Source organism: Musca autumnalis, unplaced genomic scaffold (assembly GCF_047663935.1).
Source record: "Musca autumnalis isolate F117 unplaced genomic scaffold, ASM4766393v1 scaffold_2, whole genome shotgun sequence".
NCBI lineage: Eukaryota > Metazoa > Arthropoda > Insecta > Diptera > Muscidae > Musca > Musca autumnalis.
Genome location: NW_027411755.1, coordinates 36,390,136 through 36,408,799, shown reverse-complemented (window position 1 = coordinate 36,408,799; position 18,664 = coordinate 36,390,136). Strand labels below are relative to the sequence as shown.

The 18,664-nt window shown below is 31.7% G+C and overlaps 1 long non-coding RNA gene across 1 annotated transcript in view; it reads right to left on the bottom strand.

The window, feature by feature from the left end:
- Positions 1-9,248: 9,248 nt before the first annotated feature.
- Positions 9,249-18,664, bottom strand: part of LOC141393918 (uncharacterized) — a 242,695-nt gene continuing 233,279 nt past the window's right edge. The window contains exons 2-3 of the long non-coding RNA XR_012410211.1: positions 9,624-9,882; positions 9,249-9,564 (exon numbers count right to left, since the gene is read on the bottom strand). This is a non-coding gene — a long non-coding RNA (uncharacterized lncRNA). The remainder of the gene's footprint in view (positions 9,565-9,623; positions 9,883-18,664) is intronic.

Genomic DNA, 18,664 nt, shown 5'->3' with positions numbered 1-18,664 from the left:
CTTTGATGAGCCATGAAAAAAATATTTTAAAAATTCCACGCTTATAGCTTTGATGAGCCATGAAAAAAATATTTTAAAAAATCCACGCTTATAGCTTTGATGAGCCATGAAAAAAATATTTTAAAAAATCCACGCTTATAGCTTTGATGAGCCATGAAAAAAATATTTTAAAAAATCCACGCTTATAGCTTTGATGAGCCATGAAAAAAATATTTTAAAAAATCCACGCTTATAGCTTTGATGAGCCATGAAAAAAATATTTTAAAAAATCCACGCTTATAGCTTTGATGAGCCATGAAAAAAATATTTTAAAAAATCCACGCTTATAGCTTTGATGAGCCATGAAAAAAATATTTTAAAAAATCCACGCTTATAGCTTTGATGAGCCATGAAAAACAATATTTTAAAAATCTACGCTTATTGCTTTGATGAGCCATGAAAAAAAATATTTTAAAAAAATATTTTAAAAATTCACCAATATGATTTTCAGTTAAAAAATTAGTCATAGAAAATAAGTCATGTTATTACAACCTAAATTTTAAGGGTCTGGGTTTATCCCACAATACCTCTAATTACCTTTTGACATTTGTTCCTAATTTAGTTGTAAATTTTTTGGTTTATTATTTCAATTAAAACCAAAGAAATGTGTGTTTTCCACACTTCATAACAAATCTTTCAAATACAGGTTTTCATTTCATTATTAATATTTTTTTTAATTTTCTTTTCCTAAGTTTCCCAGAAACGCTGTGTAATCAAGACGAAAAACGTGTTCGTTCTCCAGACGTCAGTCATTATGGTTCGTCATGTCATAATAAAACATATGACACCGTTGAAAATAATGACTGACTTTCATGACCTGTAATAAGTCTGTAAAATTTTGTCGCTTTAATGAAAGTGTGTTTATGAATGTAAAGTTGTTTTTACTGCTCATTATTATTTGAGATTATTATGTAATGTAGAGTACAAGACAAAAAAATAAATAAAACAAAAAATAATTATCATAAATATGATTCATAATAGCAAAAGTTCAAAAAATGTTTTTTGCTCTTTTGATATTACATGCATTTTGATTTGATTGAATTCGTTCATTATCTTGCAAGGGAAATACAAGTCGTGCTTTCAAAATCATTTATTAAGAGTTTCATTAATATCTATTTTTTGTAATAGTTTATGAATGAAGTTTACATTTTAATGATAAACAATTACGTTACGTCCGGTGATTGTGATTTTTTAACAACGTAAATTAATTGTAATAAAAATATCTTTCAATTTTACAATCAAAACTTTTAAAGATTGAGAAATCAAGTTGTATTTAGTTGGGCAAAAAATGTCGATATAATTATATAAAAATATTCGCTTATAGGGCTGATGCTGCTGGAAAAAAATTATTTAAAAAATCCACGCTTATAGGGCTGATGATGCTGGAAAAAAATTATTTAAACAATCCACGCATATAGGGCTGATGATGCTGGAAAAAATAATTTAAAAAATCTACGCGTATTGGGCTCATGGTGCGGGAAAAAAATTATTTCAAAAATCCACGCTTATAGGGCTAATGGTGCTGGAAAAAATTATTTAAAAAATCCATGCTTATGGTGCTTGAAAAAAATATTTAAAAAAATCCATGCTTATGGGGCTGAAAAAATGATTAAAAAATCCACACTTATGGGGCTAATGTCCATTCTACTTTTTTAGGTTTTTTGCTTTCTTTTTTCCACACACTTTAATTACAACAGAAAATATTCACATAATTCTTTCTCATCTTCGGATGCTATAGCAGCCGTGGCAGCAACATTCACTCATTTGCCATGGAATTTATCCATAAGGAATTTCCATTACCCTGCAGCAATGAAAAAAATTGTACATATGTATGCCCTAATGGAGAAAAGGAAGTAAAAAACCCGCACATATTTCCTTGCAGCCCAAACGCAAGATGAGATAAATAAGGAAGAAAAAAAAAACGACAAAACGAGACCACTTGAAAATGAATACCCAATAAATTGTGTTACAATGCAACAATTTTACTTGGCCGGCCAATAATGCTGTGGCGGCAGCATTAATTAGGCTAACATGACCACATAGGGGCTACACGGAGAATGGGGTGTGTGGAAGTGTGTTTTACACATGGTATGTGGCATAAAACATGTGCCTTATCAAGGGAAATTACACAAAAGTAGTTTTCCAAGTTGAAAATATGTGCGCCTTCTTCAGAATGACTCGCCACTGGCCAGTAATGAAAGTATCTGCATTGTTTACTTTATTGTCCAGTTTTCCTTCCTCCTCATCTCTCAAGACATTTGTAAAAGATCCTCCATCTTTACAATAACATCAAAGATAAATTTCAAATTAGTCAAAGGCTGACTGGTGAGTGATGCTGCTTCGACGCCGCATTCCACTTGACAATGCCGCATTGTTTATTTGAAGTTCGTTTGTTTACATAGCCATCACATGCCGGCAAGGCAGACCATCTTTCCATGATCCATCTTCTCAGAATAAATGTCATTTGCAAGGAAATGAATTTGTAACTTGCGAATTATACAAGCAAATAGTTGGAATGTTATGTTCTTAAGACGAGTACGGGCATACCTTCCGAAATGGGACTGAGTTTACCATTCATAAAAGAACTACAACAAAAATCTTTAAAAATTTAACATCAACACTATGGAAACTTTAATTCAGCCAGGCTGAATTGAAGATTTCCTATGGAAACTTTAATACAGCCAGGCTGAATTGAAGATTTCCTATGGAAACTACTATTCAGCCAGGCTGAATTGAAGATTTCCAATGGAAACTTCAGCCAGGCTGAATTGAAGATTTCCTATGGAAACTATAATTCAGCCTGGCTGAATTGAATATTTCCTATGGAAACTATAATTCAGCCAGGCTGAATTGAATATTTCCTATGGAAACTATAATTCAGCCAGGCTGAATTGAATATTTCCTATGGAAACTATAATTCAGCCAGGCTGAATTGAAGATTTCCTATGGAAACTTTAATTCAGCCAGGCTGAATTGAAGATTTTCTATGGAAACTTTAATTCAGCCATGCTGAATTGATGATTTCCTATGGAAACTTTAATTCAGCCAGGCTGAATTGAAGATTTCCTATGGAAACTTCTATTCAGCCAGGCTGAATTGAAGATTTCCTATGGAAACTTCTATTCAGCCAGGCTGAATTGAAGATTTCCTATGGAAACTTCTATTCAGCCAGGCTGAATTGAAGATTTCCTATGGAAACTTTAATTCAGCCAGGCTGAATTGAAGATTTCCTATGGAAACTTTAATTCAGCCAGGCTGAATTGAAGATTTCCTATGGAAACTTTAATTCAGCCAGGCTGAATTGAAGATTTCCTATGGAAACTTTAATTCAGCCAGGCTGAATTGAAGATTTCCTATGGAAACTTTAATTCAGCCAGGCTGAATTGAAGATTTCCTATGGAAACTTTAATTCAGCCAGGCTGAATTGAAGATTTCCTATGGAAACTTTAATTCAGCCAGGCTGAATTGAAGATTTCCTACGGAAACTTTAATTCAGCCTGGCTGAATTGAAGATTTCCTATGTAAACTTTAATTCAGCCAGGCTGAATTGAAGATTTCCTATGTAAACTTTAATTCAGCCAGGCTGAATTGAAGATTTCCTAAGGAAACTTTAATTCAGCCAGGCTGAATTGAAGATTTCCTATGGAAACTTTAATTCAGCCAGGCTGAATTGAAGATTTCCTATGGAAACTTTAATTCAGCCAGGCTGAATTGAAGATTTCCTATGGAAACTTTAATTCAGCCAGGCTGAATTGAAGATTTCCTATGGAAACTTTAATTCAGCCAGGCTGAATTGAAGATTTCCTATGTAAACTTTAATTCAGCCATGCTGAATTGAAGATTTCCTATGTAAACTTTAATTCAGCCAGGCTGAATTGAAGATTTCCTATGTAAACTTTAATTCAGCCTGGCTGAATTGAAGATTTCCTATGGAAACTTTCATTCTATGGAAACTTTAAGCTGAATTGAAGATATCCTATGGAAACTTTAATTCAGCCAGGCTGAATTGAAGATTTCCTATGGAAACTTTAATTCAGCCACTCTGAATTGAAGATTTCCTATGGAAACTTTAATTCAGCCAGGCTGAATTGAAGTTTTCCTATGGAAACTTTAATTCAGCCAGGCTGAATTGAAGATTTCCTATGGAAACTTTAATTTAGCCAGGCTGAATTGAAGATTTCCAACGGAAACTTTAATTCGAATTGAAGATTTCCTAGGGAAAGATTAATTCAGCCAGGCTGAATCGAAGATATACTATGGAAACTTTAATTCTGCCAGGCTGAATTGAAGATTTCTTATGGAAACTTTAATTCAGCCCGGCTGAATTGAAGATTTCCTATGGAAACTTTAATTCTGTCAGGCTGAATTGCAGATTTCCTATGGAAACTTTAATTCAGCCAGGCTGAATTGAATATTTCCTATGGAAAGTTGAATTCAGCCCGGCTGAATTGAAGATTTCCTATGGAAACATGAATTCAGCCCGGCTGAATTGAAGATTTCCTATGGAAACTGTAGTTCAGCCAACCTGCATTGAAGATTTGCTATGAAAACATTAATTCAGCCAGGCTGTATTGAATATTTCCTATGGAAACTTTTATTCAGCCGGGCTGAATTGAAGATTTCATATAAAAACTTTAATTCAGCCCAGCTTAATTGAAAATTTTCTTATGGAAACTTTAATTCAGCCAGGCTGAATTGAAGATTTCCTATGGAAACTTTAATTCAGCCAGGCTGAATTGAAGATTTCCTATGGAAACTTTAATTCAGCCAGGCTGAATTGAAGATTTCCTATGGAAACTTTAATTCAGCCAGGCTGAATTGAAGATTTCCTATGGAAACTTTAATTCAGCCAGGCTGAATTGAAGATTTCCTATGGAAACTTTAATTCAGCCAGGCTGAATTGAAGATTTCCTATGGAAACTTTAATTCAGCCAGGCTGAATTGAAGATTTCCTATGGAAACTTTAATTCAGCCAGGCTGAATTGAAGATTTCCTATGGAAACTTTAATTCAGCCAGGCTGAATTGAAGATTTCTTATGGAAACTTTAATTCAGCCAGGCTGAATTGAAGATTTCCTTTGGAAACTTTAATTCAGCCAGGCTGAATTGAAGATTTCCTTTGGAAACTTTAATTCAGCCAGGCTGAATTGAAGATTTCTTATGGAAACTTTAATTCAGTCAGGCTGCATTGAAGATTTCTTACGGTAACTTTAATTCAGCCGGGCTGAATTGAAGATTTCCTATGGAAACTTTAACTCAGCCAGGCTGAATTGAAGATTTCCTATGGAAACTTTAATTCAGCCAGGGTGAATTGAAGATTTCCTATGGAATTTTTAATGCAGCCCGGCTGAATTGAAGATTTCCTATGGAAACTTTAATTCAGCCAGGCTGAATTGAAGATTTCCAATGGAAACTTTAATTCAGCCAGGCTGAATTGAAGATTTCCTGTGGAAACTTTAATTCAGCCAGGCTGAATTGAAGATTTCCTATGGAAACTTTAATTCAGTCAGGTTGAATTGTGTTCAGGTTCCACTATATCAAAATATGACTAAGCCTTTACCACACTCATATGACAAAGTTGTCAATGTGAAGCAGCGAAGTGAACAAAACAGCAATTGATGCTAATTGCCAAGGGAGGGACAACTATGCCAAGAGGTGATAGAAGGAATATGTGAAAGAAACAGCAAGCAGACAAATATTTCAGATGTTCCTTTTGTCAGTGGTCTTTGGTTTGTTGGTCTTGGGCCACCATCCACATGATATCATGGCAAAGCAATGATATTTACTGACCATGGTCATTTTGGATCTTATATCTGAATGTGTTACTGCCTGCCATAATATACATAAGTGTGTCTGTCTGCTTTATAATATGCTCCAAATACGAAAAAATGCATCATCTTGAAGCGAATGAAAACCAAACAGCAAAACGCTTATCAAAAGTAACAATGAAGGAAAGAAAAAAACATATGATGAACTTTTTTAAGTGAGGAATCTGCCGGCCGCCAAAAGTACAAAAACGCCAACTAAACTGCCTAAGCAGATGATTTTAAGTAGCTGCTGGAACATGGTTTGAAAACGGAGTAAGCGTTCCGCTTGTGTTGCGATATGTGAGTGTATGTTTTTAAGGCAAATGCATTCAATGTTTGAACCGTTGGATGAGGTACCGTGATTCTGAAGGCCATCAAATGTGTGTTTTTAAGAATTTTTTTCCTGGAGCAGCAGGGACATTCTACGTCTCTCATATATTAAGGAGCGTTTAAAGTTCTTTTATACATAGTAGACCGATCAAAGACCTTCCATAGGAGGCAGTTTAAAAGTCCTGCAACCCACTGTCTTCAGCCATCATATCAACCCATTTCATTCCTCTTTTCTTTTCATTGCTCCAATTGAATAGAAATGTAATACCGCGAAAACGAATTCATTGTTTCTACGTCATCTTCTAATTTTTACGGCAGCATTATACAATCGGATCCCCAAGAGAAGAGGTATTATGCTTGGTATTTTGCATCTCCATTTTTTCTAGCTGTAACATAATTTGTTATGGCAATGATTCAATATTTGTTGCAATTTGAACTCAGCAGAATGGAGCAGTATCATTGGGCAATTGCCAATTGATGGAAAAACAGGCAACAAATGAATGGCAGAGCAGCATCAATTTACAAGAACGAAAATGGAAAGAAGAAAACTTACACCGCAAACAGATAAAAGGCACGCATGTATAGGAACAATTTTAGTTAAAAGATTTGTGTTCAACGTTTTCGTTTCTGGGACACAACAATGCTAAGAGGCATTTGTTTTAGAGCGTATGGTTTTTGCTGGAAGACGAAGCGAAACAATTGCATTATGTATAGAAAACGAAATGGGAGCTTCTTTTCTGAGTGCATTATAAATTTTGCATAAATATGGCACGTATCGCTGTTGAAAGATTGATGCTTGTCAAAAACAAAAGAAACAAACGAATACAAATGAAAAAGTGGAAAATGAGATAAGTGCTGTTGCATAATGGAAAAATACGTGTTGTATGGAATGGTGGATGAAAAAAAATTTAAAAAAATTTATATTTTTTTTAAATACAGGTTTTGAAAAAATATTTTTTAAAAATACACGTTTTGATTTTTTTTAAACACAGGTTTTGAAAAAGTATATTTTTTTAAAAATCCACATTTAAAAAAACAATTAAAAATCCACGTTTCGATAATAATATATTTTTAAAATCAACGTTTTGAATATTTTTTTAATCCACGTTTTAAAAAAAAAGAATTTGTAGAATTGTATGAAATGGTGAATGAAAAAATATTTAAAAAACAAGTAGGCAAAGGCTATAGTCGGACGGGGCCGACCATGTGATACCCTACACCACAACCTCTAGGAATTAGCTATGTGCAACCACTTTGCAGCTGAATGTCCGGGTATGATCCCCAGGCCTGGCCACATCAAATCAAACGGTAATGATGCCGATACTTTTTGAGTATTTCAGCCATGAAAAACTTCTCTACAAGTGGCAACTTAGGACTCGCCTTTTGGATTCGGCGATAAAAAATACGTCACATATCAATTACATAATATGAATCCATTGGTATAAGATAAGCCTCCCTTGCCCCTACTGTGATATTTGTGAAACAATTATTCCAATAAATTGGAAATTTCACATTGATTGTGGATTTATTAAAGATCTATCGTCCTCACATATGCTTGGTAATGCAAGCAGTTTTGTGATTTTCAGGGCATTTCGAAAATAGTTCATTGTGGTTATATACATATTTTATACCGATAGAAATAACTAATAATGAATTGAAATTCAAATAATTTTCATGCAAACAAATTTATAAATCCCAAAATTATTCATATTCAATTACACACCAAGTAAGATAAGTCAGCTCCGCTAACGGTGATATATGTATGTACCTTCAGCATCTGACCAAAAAAGAAACAAACACAATAATTAAAAAAATCTATATAAAAATCTATATATTTTGTATTTTGTAGGTATCGTAATGTAAGGCTATACCAAATCAATTGTAGTAAGCTAGCTTCTGATTTGTGAAAAAGTTTGAGAATTATTTTTGGAAATTTGGACCATTATCTCAGGAAGTATGGACTTACTCCGTAAAAATTGTACCGTTGCAATAGGTACAATGAAAAGAACCTTCTTTAAACAATTCAAATAGATCCAAGACTGGTCCTCAAACTGCACTTTTCCCAAATTTTGTGTAGGAGGTACTCGAAGGACGGGACTGATATAATCCATATTCCAACCTGGCCATCGTAAAGGGGGCCGCAAGGACAATCTCCTAAAAAAACCAAAACGATTCGATAGGACTCTTAAATTTCACTTTTCCAATTTTTTTAACTTTTGTGGGGGAGGTTCCCGAACTATGTATAGGCAAAAAATACGAAGTGCAAAATTTGGTTCGAATCCGTAGATCCGTTCGGGAGTTATCGTGCGCACCAGTCAGCTAGACAGTAAGACAGACAGATGAACGGACAGTGCTAAATCGACTCCAAATTGTTTGAAACGAATTTCGTCCAAACATACTTGGGGTCTAAAACCATTTTTTCGATGGGCACATCTTTGGTCGTATTTTGTATATTTTATATTAACCTAAAGGCTAAGGGTATAAAATAGGGGGCGAAGCGATCCCATGCTGCAATATTTGTATAAAAATTCAATTGGACAACTGAACTGAAAATTTCTCTGTCATGATTGAGACAGTTTGTAGTATGAGAGGAAATTGTGGTTCTCTACACAAAACCCATTATATATTAGCCAGTAGGCCAGTTATCTAGCAGACACATTATTGCAATTTGCATCAGGGGAAATATCAGTATTCGTTTTCCCATATGAAGGCTACTTTGCCGGTATTTGCCTCCAGGAATTAAAAAATGGGCCAAAAATAAAATTTGTATATTTTTTATACAAAAGTAATGGCCAATTCCACCCGCTAAGTAATATCGGATCATCATCCAAAATTGTAGGCATCTTCTTCGACCTAAACCCTTACCTCATGCAAAATTTCGTGACTATTGAGCTATAATTGCGACCTCTAGTGTGTTTTTGATTATACTTCAAGCAAAAAACTGGATATATTAAGTTGTAACTCTGTTATCTGAGCACGTAAATCAACGTAATTGGCATCAAGCGTTCCTCTTCCAAGTATAGCTTACATGCCCGGAATGTCTCTTCCAGGAAAAAATATATAAAGGGCTGTTTACACCATCTATCAATGTCATATGAGCTGCCATTTCTTTCACCCATTCGACATTCTCTATGTTTGTCAAAATTGACGTCATCCATACAATTTTCAATTTGTGCGTTCATACCTGCAAGTGTTATTTTCGTATGACATAACCTAAAAATATAAAAACAGCTGTTTTTGTCATTATTTACATTTATTGTTGAGTTGCAATTTTGCGCAAATTTTAATTTTGGTTGAAGGAAACTGAATTGGTGTTTGGAGTTATAGAGGCATTCATGTTTTTGCCACCAAACAATCATTTCAAAGACTGCTTCTTTCGACCAATCGATCTGAAAATAACATTATAAACGCCATTTATTTACTTTACTGAATATTTAAATATACACACCTTTCCATTTTCTTTTTTAAAAGATTTTGTTTTTCATTTTTTGTTTGAGAATGTCAGAAAACAGCTGATAAATTTATGTTTACATACGAGAATGCCGTATCAAATAGAGCGCTCCCTAAATGAAAAAATTACATATGAGTTGCCAAATCATTTTGATAGATGAAAATTTTCATAGTGGTTACACTATGTGTACAACATTCGCAGGTAGAAAATTTGGCATCTCATACGACATTGATAGATGGTGTAAACAACCCTTAAGCTGTATATTAAAAATTTTCACAATTTTCACACAAAAGTTGTGGTCCATTTAACCCTCCAAATATTATCTGATCGCCATCTCTAATTGCAAGCTTTTTCTTTGTCATATACTGTTACTTTATTTAAATGTTCTAGGCGATCGGACTACTACTGCGACCTACAGAGCAGGTACAAAATCGAATAAAAATTATGTTTTTGGTCCATTTCACCCGCTAAATATTTCACGATCATCACCAATTAAAACAGCGATCTATTCTGATGTGAAACCGACCTCCATACCAAGTTTCGTGACGATCGGTCCATAATTGCGGCCTGGAGTTTGATTACAATTTATAATGGACAGACGGACGGACGGGCACACATCTCAAAATCGCTTTATCTGGCCGAGATATGAAGATTGGTATACCACATTGGGGGTCTCCGACGAATATTTCGCGGTGTTACATGAATTTTTACCAAAACAAACTTATAATACCCTTTCCACATAGTGGTGTAGGGTATAAATATACATATTTTTTAAATACACGTTTTGAAAACAATATTTTTTTAAACACGTTTTGAAAAAAATATTTTGTAAAAATCAACGTTTTGAAAAATGTTTTTAAAAAACCAAGTTTTGAACAAAATATTTTTTTAAAAACCACGTTTTGATTTGTATAAATCCACGTTTGAAAATGAATAGTTTTTTTAATCCACGTTTTGATTTGTATTAATCCACGATTGAAAATGAATAGTTTTTTTTTAATCCAAGTTTCGATCTTTTTTTACTGGAAAAATATTTTTTAAAAAATCCACGTTTATTGGCTTATTGGAAAAATAGTTTTAAATAAAAAATAATTTAAAAAAATAAGTTTCAGTGTTTTCTTTATAAATGCGCTTAAAACTAGAAAATAATTTGTCGCTTAGCCTCAATAAGTATATGCTTCCTCATGATGGAATGTTTCCATACAGAGCTAAAATCAAGTCAAGTCAAAAGAAGAAACGTCAAATCAAATCAATTTTCACTATGAGTCTTTGAACAAAAGAAATCTGTAACCATAATATAATATATTCTTTTAAAATCCACGTCTTTAAAAAAAAAAAATATATATATATGTATATAATTTAAATTCACGTTTGAAAAAAATATTTTTTTTAAAAATCCACGTTTGGAATAAACAATATTTTTTTTTAAAGGCCAAGTTTTGAAATTTTTTTTTTTTTAAAAATCCACGTTTCGGGAAAAATATTTTTTTAAAAGGCCAAGTTTTGAAATTTTTTTTAAATCCACGTTTCGGGAAAAATATTTTTTTAAAAATACACGTTTTGATTTTTTTTAATCCACGTTTTAAAATAAATAGTTTTTTTTTTTTAAATCCACGTTTCGAAAAAAATATTTTTTTTAAATTCACGTTTCCAAAAAAATATTTTTTTTAATCCACGTTTTGAAAAAATTTTAATACCCACGTTTTGAAAATAATATATTAAAATCCACGTTTTGAAAATAATATATTAAAATCCACGTTTTGAAAATAATATATTTTTTTTAAAATTCACGTTTTGAAAATAATATATTTTTTTTTAAAATCCACGTTTTGAAAATAATATATTTTTTTTTTTAAATCCACGTTTTGAAGATAATATTTTGTTTTTAAAATCCACGTTTTGAAGATAATATTTTGTTTTTAAAATCCACGTTTTGAAAATAATATTTTTTTTAAAAATCCACGTTTTGAAAATAATATTTTTTTTTTTAAAATCCACGTTTTGAAAATAATACTTTTTTTTTAAAATCCACGTTTTGAAAATAATACTTTTTTTAAATCCACGTTTTGAAAATAATACTTTTTTTAAATCCACGTTTTGAAAATAATATTTTTTTTTAAATCCACGTTTTGAAAATAATACCTTTTTTTAAAATCCACGTTTTGAAAACTAATATTTTTTAAAATCCACGTTTTGAAAAAAAATTAAAATCCATGTTTTGAAAAATATGTTTTTTTAAAAATCCACGTTTTGAAAATATGTTTTTTTTTTTAAAAATCCGCGTTTTGAAAAATATGTTTCTTTTAAAAATCCACGTTTTAAAAAATATGTTTTTTTTTTTAAATTGAATTTTTTTTTTAAATCCACGTTTTGATAAAAATATTTTTTTTAATCCAATATATTTTTTTTAATACACGTTTTAAAAAAAATTAAAAATCCACGTTTTGAAAAAAATGTTTTTTTTTTAAAAACACGTTTTGAAAAAAATATTTTTTTAAAAACCCAGGTTTTGAAATAATTTTTTTTAAATGAAATGTTTTGAGAAAATTGCTTTTTAAAAATCCACGTTTTGCAAAAAAAAATAGCTTTTAAAAATCCACGTTTTAAAAAAAACCTTTTTTTAGAAAAATCCACGTTTTGAAAAAAATGTTTTTTTTTTTGTAAATGAATGTGTTGAAAAGAAATTTAAATCCACGTTTTAAAAAAATATTTTTTTTTTAAATACACGTTTAAAAAAAAAACAAAATATTTGTTTAAAAATATACGTTTTGAAAAAAAAAACGGTAAGGAACAGTTCAAAGTCGGACGGGGCCGACTATATAATACCCTACACCACTGGGAATATGTAAAATATATATGGGAGCTATATCCAAATCTGAACCGATTTCAATATAATTGGGCACACTTATTTCTAGGCCAAATTCCGGCAAACATTCATTGAAATCGGATATATATAGCGCGTTTCGTGCATCAAATACCTAAAATCGGCACACTTTTTTCTAGGCTTAATTCCATCGCACATTTCAAATTTCATTGAAATCGGACATATATAGCGTTTTTCGTGCACCAAATACCTTAAATCGGGCGAAGATATATATGTTTTGAAGAAAAATATTTTTTTTAAAATCCACGTTTTGAAAGAATATTTTTTTTAAAATCTACGTTTTGAAAAAAAATATATTTTTTTATGAACTTTTGAAAAAAATACTTTTTAAAAATACACGTTTTGATTCTTTTTAAATCCACGTTAAAACAAAATTTTTGTCTTAATTTTTTTTAAATCCACGTTTTGAAAGAATATTTTTATACCCTCCACCATAGTATGGAGGGTATATTAAGTTTGTTTTTCCGTTTGTAACGCATTGAAATACTCATTTGCGACCCTATAAAGTATATATATTCTTGATCAGGGTAAAATTCTAAGTCGATCTGAGCACGTCCGTCCGTCCGTCCGTCCGTCCGTCTGTGGTAATCACTCTAGCATCCACAAAAATGGAGATAGGACGCTGAAATTTTGGGAAAATGCGTCTTTTGTTTGCAGGCAGGTCAAGTTCGATGATGGGCTATATCGGTCCACGTTTTGGTATAGCCCCAATATAACGGTACCCCCCGATTTGCGGTATTTTGACGTTTTTAGCTACATTTTTAGACCGATTTAGCTATAATTTAACATTTAGGGTTCTTAAGTATCAATAAACTTATATACCAAAAGTTGTGGACATAGGTCCACGTTTTGGTATAGCCTCCATATAACGGTACCCTCCGATTTACGGTATTTTGACGGTTTTAGCTACATTTTCAGACCGATTTGGCTATAATTTGACATTTAGGGTTCCTAAGTGTCAATAAACATATATAACAAAACTTGTGGACATAGGTCCACGTTTTGGTATAGCCCCCATATAACGGTACCCCCGATTTGCCGTATTTTGACGTTTTTAGCAACATTTTTAGACCGATTTAGCTATAATTTGACATTTAGGGTTCTTAAGTATCAATAAATATATATAACAAAAGTTGAGGATATAAGTCCACGTTTTGGTATAGCCCCCATATAACGGTACCCCCCGATATACGGTATTTTGACGTTTTTAGCTACATTATCGGACCGATGTAACTATAATTTGACATTTAGGGTTCTTAAGTGTTAATAAACTTATATTGCAAAAGTTGTGGACATAGGTCCACGTTTTGGTATAGCCCCCATATAACGGTACCCCCCGCTTTGCGGTATTTTGACGTTTTTAGCAACATTTTCAGACCGATGTAGCTATAATTTGACATTTAGGGTTCTTAAATGTCAATAAACTTATATAACAAAAGTTGTGGACATAGGTCCACGTTTTGGTATAGCCCCCATATAACAGTACCCCCCGATTTACGGTATTTTGACGGTTTTAGCTACATTTTCAGACCGACTTAGCTATATTTTGACATTTAGGGTTCTTAAGTGCCATTAAACTTATTTAACATAACTAGTGGACATAGGTCCACGTTTTGGTATAGCCCCCATATAACGGTACCTCCCGATTTGCGGTATTTTGACGTTTGTAGCTACATTTTTAGACCGATATAGCTATAATTTGACATTTAGGGTTCTTAAGTGTAACTAAACTTATATAACAAAAGTTGTGGACCTAGGTCCACGTGTTGGTATAGCCCCCATATAACGGTACACCCGATTTACGACATTTTGACGTTTTTATCTACATTTTCAGACCGATTTAGCTATCAATTGACATTTAGGGTTCTTAAATTATCTGTAATTTGAACACTTGACATTTGAAATTCTTAGTGGTCACCACACCTCTCCACTAAAAATTGTCAAGAAAGCCCCCATGTAACGGTACCTCCCAATTTTCAGTAATTTGGCCATTTTAGCTACAATTTTTAACAGAACTAACTGTTATTTGACATTTGAAGGTTGTAATGGTCACCACGCATCTGCATCAACAATTTTCAACATAGCCCCAATATAACGATACTTCCCGATTTTCGGTACTTTGAGGATTTTACTTAAAATGTTTAACCGAACGTAGGTCCATGTTTTTGTATAGCCCCAAAACAAACCTCCCGATTTTCCGTACCTTAGCTTCAGTTTTGGACGAACTTTCTGTAATTTGAAATTTAAAAGTCAACAAAAATTCTGCAACAAAAATTGTTCATTTAAGTTCATATTTTCGTATAGCCCAGATACCTCCGAACTAGCTGTTAATGACATTTGAAGTTCCCACGTTATGTACCGATTTTCGATATTTTGAGGAATCTAGCTAAATGTTTTAACCGAATTAGGAGTTATTTGACATTAAAGGCTCCCATCAAAAACTCTCAACATAGACCCATGTTTTATTATAACTACTATATAACGGTACTTCCCAATTTCTAGCACACCAAAAATTGTCAACAGTTAGATATAGGCACCATAAAAAAGGGCCTCCCGAATGAAGCATTTTATGTGCATTATCTGACATTTTAACGTACTCACTTAAAGTTGGGGACAGGAATGAATATTTTATGGTGGAGGGTATGAAAAGTTCGGCCCGGCCGAACTTAATGCTTTTTTACTTGTTTTTTTTAAATCAAAGTATTGAAAAAAAATATTTTTTTAAAAATCCAAGTTTTGAAACAAAATTTTTTTTAAAAAAAATCCACGTTTTGAAACAAATTTTTTTTTCTAATAATCCACGTTTTGAAAAAAATATATTTTTTAAAAAGCCACGTTTTGAAAAAAAAAACATTTTTTTTAATACACGTTTTGAAATAAATAATTTTTAAAAATCATCGTTATGAAAAAAATATTTTTTAAAAAAGCCACGTTTTGAAAAAAAGTATTGTTTTAAAATCCACGTTTTGAAATAAACATTTTTAATTAAAAATCCCTGTTTTGAAAAAAATATTTTTTTAAAAAACCCACATTTTGAAAAAAAATATATTTTTTAAACATCCACGTTGCTTGAATTTTTTTTAGGAAATCAAATTTATTGGGAAAATATTTTTTAAAAAATCAACGTTTAGTGGAAAAATATTTTATAAAAATCCACGTTAGTGATTAAAATATTTTTGAAAAAATCAACGTTTATGGTTAAAATATTTTTTTTATAAATCCACATTTATGGTTAAAATATTTCTTTAATACACGTTTATGGTTAAATATATTTTCAAAAATTCACGTTAATAAAAAACTTTTTTTTAATTAATTTAAAGATCACTAATGGCCTTATTATTTAATAAATCAAAATCCTATTTGTACAAAAATATTTTCCATTAGTACTTAAGTTTACATTTTTCACACAATGTCATTTTCTTAACCTTAGAATTGCGATCCTTATCACTGCCAAATTTAAATGTGGCATTTTGTGATGCTTTAAGTTCTTTCGTGCAAAAACAAATACAAAGCATCCTCCTGCGAAAAAATATTTCGCTTAACTTTTTCTGCAAACAGAGAAATAATTTTGCCTAAAAATTTCCTAATTTTGTGTTTTGGGTGTCTGTGAGTGACATGTTAAATGATAAGTCAACAGGTTGCTTAAGTGTAAACAAGGCGTGACGCTACGGCCAACACCAAAATCAAAATTTGTTTTGGCACTTCTGTCTGCTGCGGAGCTAAAGTAAATGTTGACCCTTGTTATTTTGAGAATATTTTGTAAAGAGGCAAACATATTTAAGGCAAGTATTTATTTAAAAATTGTGGCCGACATGTAGACAGGAGGTAGGGGAGACTTCCTAGTAAACAAAATATATCATGGGAGGTTTACATATTTTGGTAGGAATTCGAGCTCTCCAATAAAAGGTATGTTTTCTACCCTTCATTTGTTATTCCATGGCTCCACCGAAACCACTTGGTAATTTGTAAAAAATATTTATTTTATAACTTTAATTAGAAATGTGATAACATAAAAACATTGAAATACACACTCCAAAGCCTTTGTCGACGAAAGCACCACCTCCCCCAGAATGCAACAAATTGAAAGTGCATTAAGACATCAGGCTACACATTATTTATAGATTAAAAATAATAAAAATTAAAAAAGAAAATACTACAAATGTTCTATTAATCAATTATTACAATTTGTCCAGCCAACAAAATGGATGAGTTGGCTTGGCGGGATATTGGAACTAATAATTTTTTTATTATTTTTCATTAGAAATGGTTATTAAACCATAACAACCCTTTTGGCTTCCGTCTATAAATTTTATAGAAAAAAACAACTTATTGTAGTAGTTGTTGTTTTTGTCTTTGTGATATTTTTAATCGAGTCATTTATTACGAAAGTGGAAATGAAATTATGAATCGCATTTAGAAGTTCATAACTACGCCTCCGCATACATGTACATTGTACATTCTACAGCTATGAAGTCAGCCAGCTGGGCAGCCAAACAGCCAGCAGGCAATGGGAGCTACTCCCATAACAGAGAAAAAATATATGGAAGAAAAAACAGACAAACCACAATTGAATGAACTTTTGACTGGCAGGAATGGGTCTCCATGGATGGTTGGTTTGGCTGCGAGTTCGGTGGATACAGCATTGTATGGTTGAGTGGGAGATAAGGGAGCTGTGTACGACAATTGCCAATACCATGGCACAATCCCCTCAATGAATAACTGCAACCATGCATGGCACATGTTTGCGGTTCTAATGGGAAGTGGGGATACATCATTGCACTCATGTAACATGCCATTATGTCGATGATGGTCTTGTGTCCAGAACCCCTTCCACATCCCAGAATTGATAGCCATAATGCAACATAATTATTATCAAAAGCTGAAAACAATTTAATTATTATTATTTTTGTATTTTTTTTTTAAACAATTTTCATCATTTGTTGCTTCTCTGTCTTCTGTTTAAAGCTTATCAGCAAATTATAATTAAACGCCCGACCACTAATAAAAATGAAACCAACTGCAACAAGAGCAAACAATTGCCAGTCATCAGCAAGCCCGACCAGCTCTGAAACTATAGCCACCACAAAATTGTCATGTTGGGTCTTTATTCGTTCATCTTTGGATGACATTTGCCAGTGACAATTGTAAAAATTGTGTTCATTGTTGTTTTTCACTGTTGGGGTTTTTTTTTTCATTTCTCAGGGCATTGTTGTTATTACTATTCGGCCACACATTCACTGGTGTGAAGTGAGAGAAAGAAACTCAAACTAGATACGAAATAATTTTGCAGTAAACTTGTGGGAAATATGACACAGGGAAAATCCGGGTAAGGCCCAAAACACTTTCTATAAACGTGGATTTTTTAAAGAATATTTTTCCAAAAAACGTGAATTTTTTAAAGAATATTTTTCCAAAAATCTTGGATTTTTATAGAATACTTTTCCAAAAACGTGAATTTTTTAAAGAATATTTTTCCAAAAAACGTGGATTTTTTAAAGAATATTTTTCCAATAAACGTGGATTTTTTAAAGAATATTTTGCCAAAAAACATGGATTTTTTTATAGAATATTTTTCCAAAAAACGTGGATTTTTTAAAGAATATTTTTCCAAAAAACGTGTATTTTTTAAAGAATATTTTTACAAAAAACGTGGATTTTTTAAATAATTTTTTTCTTTAAACGTGGATTTTTGAATTAATTTTTTTCTTCAACGCGGATTTTTTAAGTAATTTTTTTGTTCAACGTGGATTTTTTAAATAATTTTTTTGTTCAACGTCGATTTTTGAATTAATTTTTTTCTTCAACGTGGATTTTTTAAATAATTTTTTTCTTTAAACGTGGATTTTTTAAATAATTTTTTGTCTTTAAACGTGGATTTTTTAAATAATTTTTTGTCTTTAAACGTGGATTTTTTAAATAATTTTTTGTCTTTAAACGTGGATTTTTTAAATAATTTTTTTCTTTAAACGTGGATTTTTTAAACAATTTTTTGTCTTTAAACGAGGATTTTTAAATAATTTTTTGTCTTTTAACGTGGATTTGTTAAACAATTTTTGTCTTTAAACGTGAATTTTTTAAATAATTTTTTGTCTTTAAACGTGGATTTTTTAAACAATTTTTTTGTCTTTAAACGTAGATTTTTTAAATAATTTTT